Raw genomic sequence first — 11226 nt, forward strand, 5'->3', positions numbered from 1 at the left:
TGTGGTGTAGAGAAAACCAAAAATGGATACGTAACATCTGCATTTTGAACTAAGCAATACAGGAGAAACAACTGTTAATCCAAAAAAAACGGAAACGTGAGGGGATAAATGAACTAATATATGCAATTTTATATTTATTCCTTGTATACTGTAACTGTGTGCTGGCATTGTGAAATTGTTAACCTTTCCCCTCCTTCGTCTACCTCGTCATTGAAAATGCTTATGAACTTGTAGGTAATTTTGTACGTGTGATGTAAAGAAAACCAAAAACGGGAGATGTTAAAAACTGAAAAACTGGTTCACCCAGGGTGAGACTCAGTCATTGCACTCCGGCTGTGTTGACCCCTGCGAATTCCCCAAATGTGGGAATCTCGACTGCATAATTTCTGGTAGTGGGGGACTGCGTTCGCGCTCTCCCCTGATTTTTCTTGTTTAAAAATACACCTTCAATGCTTATCTGTCATGCCGAATTTAAAAACCAAGGAACCAAAAAAAAAGAAACACAAAACGCAGGACAGCAACGAGCTGATGTATGCATTCTTACATAGGTGATGCTGTGTTGATTTTTGATTTCTTGTTTATCCTCGTTTAATGTTCACTGCATGAATTATTAATCGCTGCAATACTCTGTGTCCCTCGCCCCTGTGCGCTGCGCCTGCATTTTACAGCGCAATGGAAAGTGAGTGTAGTATCAAAACGAGTACAGAGCTAAGAATGAAGTGTACTAGTCTGTCGTATGGCTGGAGAGGAGAGGGCATGCGCAATGCGACAAGCCCCAGAGAGGCGCAATCACGGTCATATAGCTCACCCCGATGCCAGGTGTGACTAATATGCAATCAACAGTTCTCACCGTGGCCTGAAACCTCTGCGTGGCCATCACAGGAACTACAGGGGAAGCAGGGGGTCGTAACACTCTGAAAGAGATGTTCAATGCTTATCCGTGATGCTCTATTGAAAGTAATAAAAAAAAAAAAAACCTGAAGACAGCAACGAGCTGACGTATGCGCTCTTACATAGGGGATGTTGTATTGATTTGTTGTTTATCCTCGTTTTTTGCTCACTGCATGAATTAGTAATCGCTGCAATATTTTTGTTGTTTGTTTTGCCCAATGAGATCATTTGATAATGTGTACGTTTTTGTTTGTATTCTTGTATCAGTAACATGACTGAAGATGAAAAAGGAGAATGTAACTTGCGCTGCGCCTGCATTTTACAGCGCAATGGAAAGTGAGTGTAGTATCAAAGCGAGTATAGAGCTAAGAATGAAGTGGACTAGTCTGTCGTATGGCTGGATTTCGAGCAAGAGCGCTTTCCGCTTAAGGAAATTATTACACTTGCTGTGATGATTGTGTTGGATGAACCTCCAGGCTTCCATAACGACACGGATGACATAAACGGCAGCAAATGTATGGTGAAATCCATAAGACGTCGTGCTGAAATTCAAAGGTACACGTATGAGAGTGATATTTGAAGAAGTTGAAAGTTGACTCTATTGAAAAAATAAAAAATAAAAAAAGACAGCTCGAAGACAGCAACGAGCTATGGGATGTTGTATTGATTTCTTGTTTATTCTCGTTTTATTCTCACTGCATGAATTAGTAATCACTACAATATCCATAAGACGCTGTGCTGAAATTCAAGGGCACACATGAGAGTGATATTTGAGAGAGCAGTTGTCGCTTACGGCCATACCACCCTGAACACGCCTGATCTCAGAAATTAAGCAGGGTCGGGTCTGCTTAGTACTTGGATGAGAGTCCCCCTTGAGAATACCAGGTGATGAAAGTTTTTTTCCCTCGACAGGAGGCGCTATTTGACCACAAACAGATTTCTGTTATTACTCTTTCCCTTCAGCGTGAATTTATTTCTCTTTTGAAACAAGGCGTATTTAGTCCACAATTCCAGGCGATATATTTCAAAATAAAAGTCCTGTATGCTGTTTTCTCGAGTATCCATCAGAGGGACTTTTCTTCTTGCTTGTGTTTGCACTGTGTGTCTAATCATTGTCTGATTGTTCACACATGTTTGTAATTTCTTGAAGGTTTGGTGTATTTAAACCCTGCCTGTGGCAGTGTTCCTTGCTCAGTCTTGAGCTTGTCTGTGTTCTGTGCCTTCATGTGACAATGTTTGCCTGTGTGGTAAAGATTCTTTGTCTTTTTTTTTATTAAAAAAAAGCCCTTCTGTGTTTCAAATGGTCTCTGCATTTGGGTCCTTCCTGCTCAGCTGTTACATATTAGGTCAAAGGTGGTCCAATTTGGGACGTACTGCTGGACGCAGACTTCCTGTCTAACAAACATTATAACTACCAGGTACACAGACACAATGCCACAACAGAAAATGGATAAATGTATTCTTTTAATTTGTTTTTATAAACTACATATATGCTACAAATTTTCAATTGTTCCTGAAAGGGTGTTTGAGTAAGGTTATTTTAAGTTTATTTTACACTGCTTAAACAGTAGCGAGTGGCATGGCACATTAATTCATTCTTATCCATACATGCCCTGATCTTTTAGCGCATTTAAATGCCTTTTCCAGGCTGTATTTTGAGAGTCTTGGAATACAGGACATCTCCATGAAGCTGAATGCAACTCATATGGAATTTGATGTGAGTAAATGTTACACACCATCACTGCTTTAACAGAATTATAAGCAAAAGTTTGTTGTGTTCATACCTGAAATGATACTGGAAAACGGAACAAACGAGGAAAACCTAAAAAGGTCAAAATTTGGAAAATATCTCTCACAGATAATCCTGGCAAAAGAGGAATGAAAAAATAATCTCTCTGTGGCTGCAAAGATGATTCTGGGAGGCTGTGTGGCTCACCACAAAAAGGTAACCTTTTTCTGACCTCAGAATGACAACAGAATGCTCACTTCTGTTTGTAACAACTTCTATATTCATTATTGGTTACTCTGATGTCTGATTTTAGTCATCATTTATATTAAGACAATTCTTATAATGATTGTGTGATAATCACGTTGCAGGATGTCGGCCAGTTTGGAAGTTTTTTAACTAGCTAGTGGCCTTCATGGAGGAAGAATGGAACATTGAGAACATGACTGCTGTAGGGGTGAGCTCCCACATTGGCCATAGTTTCATACAGATCTGTATTCACTTTGAAGTTTTCACATTTCTTTTCAGATCCATCATTTTAGCTTTATAGACCTCATTTTAAATTCATCAGGTTTCATAGCCTTTGGCAGCAAAGACCACTGCCACCACCAGTAAGTGTCTCCTAAGTCAATACTAGGGTCGCTTCCATTTCTGTGTTAAGTCTGTGTTCGAGAGATCCCTGAGAAACTATAATACTAGTTCTAAACAGTTTGTTTCATTGGCGTGTTTTGGGCAGGTTAAAATTTTTTATATAAAATAACTTCAGTCCAGTTATCCTTCACTCTGTTCTGTTCTTAATCTAAATGACCTTAACCAATTCAATAATGGATGTTGTTGTTACATACAAGATTACAAATGTAATCTTGTATCTACTCATCGTCCTGACTTGAGAGTTTTATGCTATGACATCATTGCACCTTATCTGTCCTTCAGGAGCCAGTGTGTTTTCTCCACAAAGCCTACGAGTTGCTAGGATATGTATTTCAAGCAGACCAGGATCGTGCTCCTGAGGTGGCCCAGGTCCTCTTGGACATGGCTGTAAAGTATTGTTGAACAGAGATTTGCTCAGAGAAGTTCTAATGGGATGTTTGTATGACTGTTGTATATAGCCCTTCTCTTTATAGCCTTGTTTGTTTGCTGAAAGTAGGCTTGCAGTTCCTGCAATAGCTCTTCACTTTTGGAGTCTGAATAAAGTCCTATTATGTTTTCAGATCCAGATTGAAGCAGTTATGGATACTGTCTTCACCTGTGAAGATGTGGTGTACTGCAACAAGTAGGTTTTGGTAGAAGCTGTGTGGAGCTGAAACAGGCCACGCAGATTCTTTTGACCAGCCTAGACCCTGTGTAACGGGTGGTATCTTGCGTTGTGTTTTTTAATGTGATGTTACGTGGGTCGGCGAGCGAGCGAGTTTCGAACCGAGGTTCTTACTGCTCGCTGCCAACCCCTTAAAGCCAGCGTCGTTGCCAGTTGAGCTAAAGGCAAATTGCCGTTAGCCTGTCGGCGACAACGCTACTTTCCTGCGTAAAGCCTTAGGTAGCGGGTAGCAGGTAGCCGAGTGGTTGCAGCGGCTACGTCACTCCCCCTGAGACCTGGTTAAGTAGCGTTGTCGCCGACAGGCTAACGGCAATTTGCCTTTAGCTCAACTGGCAATGACGCTGACTTTAAGGGGTTGGCAGTGAGCAGTAAGAACCTCGGTTCGAAACTCGCTCGCTCGCCGACCCACGTAACATCATATTAAAAAAAAAAAAACACAACGCAAGAGACAACCCGTTACACCTGCATACGCTAAAACTGTGGACCTGTCTTTAGTCTTTAGAGGGTTGAGTTTCAAGGGTTAGGGGTTGAGGGTCAGGGGTTAGGATTTATGGTTGGGGTAAGGGTGAGGGTTAGGGGTTAGCATAAGGCTTAGGAGTTAGGTTCCAGGGACTGGGGTTTAGAGTTAGGGGTTAGATTTTGTGATGTGGTTACTATTTGAAAAATTGAAATGATTTGTACATATATAACTCATCGAAAAAAGAAAATTGACATGAAAACTGTGTATGGTGTTGTATTGGGGGCTACCTTCTGCTTATGAAAGTAATTTTATTTTGAGTAATTGCATTTATACTGTATAGTACTGCTCAACCTGTCAAAGTTTTCAAAGTGCTTTCCAGGGAAGGGGAGAACACATTTTAACCAGCACTAACACCCACCTGGGCAATGCATGGCAGCCATTTTCTATCAAAACACTCACCACACACCAGCTGAGGTGGAGAGGGATGGAACTATTTAAACAAATAAAGGCAAGATGGCCAGAGTGAAAGACTCCAATTGTGAGCTTCCTCTTTTCAAGAAGTGTCATGGAATCTTTAATGAGAGTCATGACATCAGTTTAACCAGTGCTCTGAAAGACAGCACCTCCTGCAGCACAGCCTCCCCTTTGTTGCACTGGAGCATTGGTGTTTCTGGAAGGCCTAGAAGTAAGGCTGCCCCATACTGGCACACCAACACACTTCCAGCTGTTACGGGTATGCCACATGACATCAGGTAAAGGGTGCACGGAAGTAGGGGTTATGGGTCACGTAACGTCAGGGTCACGGGTGCACGAAGGTGTGCACCTCAGGTAATTTAAACGTCTATGGCGGCAAGCACAGTTGTCGGGGAATTTGAGTGAGTACCAGCGTGTTATATTGTGCGAATTTAGTTGTTTTCTCACTTAGTGTACAAGTGCAGCTTTATGTGTAAAGTTCGTGAGACGGTGGTGCAATTTTTTTGTCGAGTTTATTTTCTAGTTTTGTTTTGTTGTTTTGGGTAGGACGATGGAGCCGGTCCGACGGTCTATTGCAGACTGGCCGGTCCCCACCGTTTTATTTCATTCTTTTGTGCACCGATCTCCAGATCTCCACTTTTCTTTACTCCACATTACCTTCTTCCCTCTCTCAAACCACTCTTTCTAAAACTCCTGTGCACTGCTGTCTCTCCAACTATCTTTTCTCTGATCCGTATAAATACTGTTCAGCCAGTTAAAACTCTGAAGCACTCGCCGCTGCGTCTTCTGCCCGGCTGGATCAAAAACAGAAGAGTGAGTAGGCGGGTTGTTGTACTTTTATGTGCGGAGTATTTATCCCGCCAACTGCCCTGTGAGTGCCTGTAGTCACCTTTGGCAGGAGTCTGGCCATAACACAGCAGCAGCCTGCTTTTCCTGTGAGGTCTCTCATCCAAATACTAACCAATCCCTTCCCTGCTTAGCTTCAGCCATCAGGCAGGAGAGGGTTATAAGGGTGGTATGGCCACTGGCTTCCCAAGTCACTTACATATCATGTCTTTCATTTTCAAATGGAATTACACCCCTATTTAGGCTTTAAGATTTTTCTTTAGTTATCACTGCAACTGTATTTGCAGTGCAGTGCAAAGTTAGCTACTGTGGTTTGATAGCTATAGAATCATCCTATGGTCTTTATTTTAAATGGCCGTCAATAATGCACTCCAGCCAGAGGTGGAAAACCACAGCTTCAGAAAGTAAAAGTCCTACCATGTATTTGTTATAGCCATTCACTAAACAAGGTGATTTCACTAATTAGCTCCTCTACCTGGCTGAAGAGTCGTGCTAATTAAATTTAGCTGGTGTAGTGCATGGGTGGAACAAATACGTGGCAGGACTTGTACTTTCTGAAGCCGGGGTTTTCCATCTCTGACTCATGGGTCTCTGGCTAATGGGTGGGCAATGGGCAAGATTTGAGCAAGAATTAGTGCTTCCCCCTTTACTGCATTAATGATTAAGGTAATATTGGAGCCGTTGTACGTGCTGTAATGTGTAAGGCTTTGGGTTTCTATTACAGGGATTTGAGAAGGACGTACCTAAGGTTACTGATATCCTTACGCTCCTGTAAATGCTGACATGCTCCTCTCAATGACAAATTCTTAATTATACCACCAGTTAGGCAACATATGCAATAGAAATATAATACAAGACTGCTCTCATCCAATGAACAAGGAGACTGCTGCTATGGCACAATCCTTTATTATTGTTAATATTTTTATTATTTAGAATGAGTACGCCCGACAGACAAGTTCACTATGGGTAAAGCATTCAGCATTTTCCCCTCACAGCATGTGTTTGTGATGAAGATATAGGAAGGATGAAACTTCAACAGCTTTTATTTTTATGAAAAAAAAATAGAACATTTGCAGTGAAATACAAGCAGGTTTATTATTTTTCCTCCAGTGCCTGAGTTAACTAACCTAGCTCTTTAGCTAGACCAAGTCAATAGCATAACAGTTGACATTATTGCATTTTGACACTGTATATTAATGTTTTACAGTGACTAGTTATCAACTCCATCTTTAAAACGCATATCTATTCATTGTTACCATTAGGGACAAAAAGGTTTTTTTTTTAGGATTTTAACATTATTTACATAATTATTTACAAACATTTTCCATTGAATCCTCATTACCGAAATGCGTCCAGACCCATTATTCTATGCTTTTCTTTTATTCTCTTAAAAATCCTTTCTCTATACATACATAAAAATCATGCAATGTTATGTAAAAATGTGTCTATTTACGATGTGTAGTGGTACTTATGGTATTTAGTTAAATTTCTTATTTTATTAAAAAACATTGTGTCCGCACTAAATGTTCCTCATTACTGCAACACATTTTCATCTGCCTATGAAAACTGTGCTGTCACTTTAAATTGACAATCAGTCCCATGATGCTTCATTTGAGGCAGAGGATTTAAAATGGACACAAGGTCAGTTAATCTCTCTTCTCTCACTTAAAGAAATTCATGTAAATGTCATTGAACGCTCCTTGTGTTACACCGTTGATTATCATTACCAATATGGGGTGATAATCTATACTTTTCAAAATAAATTAAATACTTTTTTGTTATAGTAAAGAAAATGCAAGCCTTAAACATCTGGCAGAAGAAGAGGTCATGTAGCATGCTAGTGTGACCTGGGGGACGTAAAGTAAAGCTCTCGGCTCTAGGGTACTCGACTACGCCACCTGGGGACTTTCACCCCAAGAAATGTTTTCAGCTTAGAGCCCCAAAATCTTTCACTGAGACAAGAGGGTTCTCACCCGCAAGTAAATTAGAAGTAATGACAGAGACATAGTATTTCAGTTGAATACAAAAGTTTATTAACAAATAAATTGATTAAAATATGAGTATGCAGTTTATTTCTACCAATGCTGTAAAAACAGATTAGTCTGTAATGAGTGACGAGCAGTGCCGCAGGAAGGGGTAATGGCTGCCACCAGAGGCGATAAATGGAAGGGAAAATGGAAAGGGATGAGTAGGCTGACCGCTGGGGAGGTTACCTTTGAGGGGAGAGGAGAGAGACCGCTACACCATGCATGCCCTTGATCCTGGTGCCTGCTTACACACACACGCACATATACACACGCACAGCAAACAGTGACCACAGTAAATGATGAAGTGCACTTTACCACTACGAACACTGCATGCAGTGCGTGAAGAAGGGGACCCAGATCCAGCGACCCGCCTCGCAGACCGGCAGCTATGCTCCCTGTTAGCTCTATGAAGGGGGGGGGGGGGGGGGAGTAATTAGGGCCCCAAGGACTAAATATCCACGTCATATAGAGAGATACTGGGCAAGACACAGTAAAAACAATTAAATAAAGGAGAAACACTGGGGCAGCCAGTACCAAGCCACTGGTCCATCACAATTAAAAACCACACCAAGAGGTGGCCAATCAACACCCACATATATATATATATATATATATATATAACCCAAGCAACGCAAAAAGCTAAACTAAATCTACAGGAAGCAAAGTAGCAGTGGCATAGTGATTAAGGAGCAGGACTCGTAACCGAGAGGTTGCCGGTTCGATCCCCGCTGGGACACTGCTGCTGTACCCTTGGGCAAGGCACTTAACCCACAGTTGCCTCAGTAAATATCCAGCTGTATAAATGGATAACATTGTAAAGAACTGTAACCTGTGTAAGTCGCTTTGGATAAAAAGCGTCTGCCAAATGAATAAATGTAAATGTAAATCTTCCTAAAGACGTAAAAACAATATTCATCACGGTTGTACATTCACATATCAGTAATCTACCAGTACACAACACACATGTTACCCCCAATTGCCATGAGCTACACACACAGGAAGAGACAGCCCTAGTTTAATTTTACCTCTACGTGCTGTCCAGTCAACCTGAGCGAGACTTGTGCTTACTCGGCGTCTCCAGCACAGACCTAAATTCAAACATCGCCGTTACATACACACATATCCAAAATACAGAATCACTCGGTCATAACACGGATTTGAACTAAGCTGCGGGTGCAAGAGATTGAAAAAACGCAGATACTTTCGGTGGAATACACACACACACTAACAGGAATCGTTTGTGGACCCGCAAACACCTGTCACCAAACAGTTCAAATTTAGTGAGTGAGCAACGGGAGCGATTTAATGGTGATAACAACCAAACTTGGAGCACATACCTTTCAGCATCGATCGCAATTCAAACTGGAAAGCAAGGAACCAGGGGACTTGAACTTCGTACCTGACGAAGCTGCCACGGTGACTGCAAGGAGGACAAATTGTGAGAGGCAAAAGGGTAATTGTGCCGATTACATTCGCATTTCATCTTATTTGCTAACTTAGCTAAGTGAGTCTGACCCTTACTCATGTTTCTCATTACTCGGGATGCACTGATCCGACTTTTTCAGTCCCAACACCGTTACTGATACCTTTGCTTTGGGTATCGGCCGATACTGAGTACCGATCCAAAACCAGTGTTAAACTAATAAGATGTATTCCTCACTGTGAGGAAGAGGCTGGGAATCATTCTTTTATTCTTTTAGGTGTGCAGATCTTGGACCGCTGCTAAGAAATGCAGAGGGAGACAGAGAGGATGAAATGACTGATCCACCTGCTGTCACTAACGCTCTGTATGAAATTGACCATGGATCTTTGCATGGATGAGGGCTATCGCTGTGATGTCACACCTGCATTCACACATAGGTTATGACTTCATACTGCAATCGTACAGAGGTTGTGATGTCATAACCGCATCTTACATGCACTCTTACAGAGCCTATGATGTCATACCCACGCTAGTACACAGGACGTGATGTCATCTCTCTGCAGGTATTCCTGGGTTACCTGGCAGAAATGGATCACATGGTCAGCCAGGACGGCCTGGCCTTCCTGGATTTCCAGGGAGAAAAGGACAGAGGGGCCCAGAGGGCTTTACTGGGCCAGCCAGGTATTTTGGAATTAAAGGATCCAAAGGTAATTAGTGGTACATAGACAGACAGCACAGACACTACTGACACACGGTAAAAACAAGTGCAGTCATGCAGTGCTGACACAGAGTAGGTGGATTTTATAAACGTTATTGACTTTGCAATAATAATTGTTTTGCATTCAACAGTTTCTTTTCACATTCCACAAAGCAGAGACAGATTTCTTATGAAAAGACACGTTGCATGAAATGTTAAAATTGTACAGCATTTTTAGTTGTTTTGAAATGCAGTGTCTGCCATAAGTAACATCTAAAGAAATTATTTGACACAATCAGAAGAATGAGTTTTGAGGCTTTGCTGCTGATATGTTTGGCATTAGTACAGTTACTGTTATCTGTCATCCTGCCGTGCTTTCTAGTTAAAGATGAAAACCTGTGTGCCCTCATTTTCCCTCTTCTCTGGTCAGGTATCAAAGGTCAACCTGGGCCACCAGGACCTGTGAACTTCTACAGCAAAGGCTCAGAGGGAAATCGAGGACCCAACGGTTCCCAACTGTTCAAAGGTTCCCAAGGTGAGAGAGGAAGGGAAAGGTCCGCAAACACTCTAAATTTATTAGTGAGTGGTGTGACTCATGAGGCTAGTTGAGCCAGTTTGTGGGCTTCAGTCATCATGACTCAAGCCAATGTGTTACAATTCAGTCACTTCTGACATGTGTGGAAGTGTTATGTTGTTTCTTTTGTATTAGGTGACAGGGGAAGGCCAGGAGAAATTGGCCTGCCGGGGCGGGATGGAGGGAGCAGCGCACCAGGCTTTGAACCTGGGCCGCGGGGGTTGTCAGGGAGTTATGGCCCACCTGGACCAAAAGGCCCAGTCTGGCCCCCAGGGCCCTGGGGAGCAATGGTTTTCAGGGTGGTAAGGGAGACCCGATATGCGCCGCGTCCACGTGTCTGCCTATTTTCCTCCTGCTAACTCCAAACTTGCTGAGGCCGTACCTGAAATGAGCTTCTCTCTCAATTGTGGGACTGTTTTTTTTTTTTTCTTGCAGGGTGATTTCGGGCACAACGGCCCTCCTGGCCTCCCTGAGGGTACCCTGGTGTAGATAGGGTGAGACACCTGGCAAGAAACCAAGGAAGGAGGCTGGGAGGTTATTTGGGGAGGAGGCTGAGGGAGGAAGATGGGTTGACAGAGCAAGGCGGTTGGTAGCAGTGTGTTAAAAGATGTGGTTTACTCACATGTTGCCTTTGTGCACGTGACCCCAGAGACTCATCTATTTTTCCAGGGCCACCAGGGCCACCTGGTCCTCCAGGCAATAGGGGAAACCCAGGTGACAGACTCTGGCTCATATGCAGCGTCCCTTTATTTTGCATAACGATGACATCATGAACAGTTCCAGCCACAAAGCA

The 11226-nt window shown here is 42.5% G+C and overlaps 1 non-coding gene across 1 annotated transcript; it reads left to right on the forward strand.

Annotated features, from left to right (window-relative positions):
- Nucleotides 1–261: 261 nt before the first annotated feature.
- Nucleotides 262–421, forward strand: LOC118772236. Its single transcript, XR_005004645.1, has one exon. It is a non-coding gene; the product is annotated as a U1 spliceosomal RNA (small nuclear RNA).
- The last annotated feature ends 10805 nt before the right edge of the window (nucleotides 422–11226 follow it).

The sequence above is a fragment of the Megalops cyprinoides genome, chromosome 25 (assembly GCF_013368585.1).
Source record: "Megalops cyprinoides isolate fMegCyp1 chromosome 25, fMegCyp1.pri, whole genome shotgun sequence".
NCBI classification, from domain to species: domain Eukaryota; kingdom Metazoa; phylum Chordata; class Actinopteri; order Elopiformes; family Megalopidae; genus Megalops; species Megalops cyprinoides.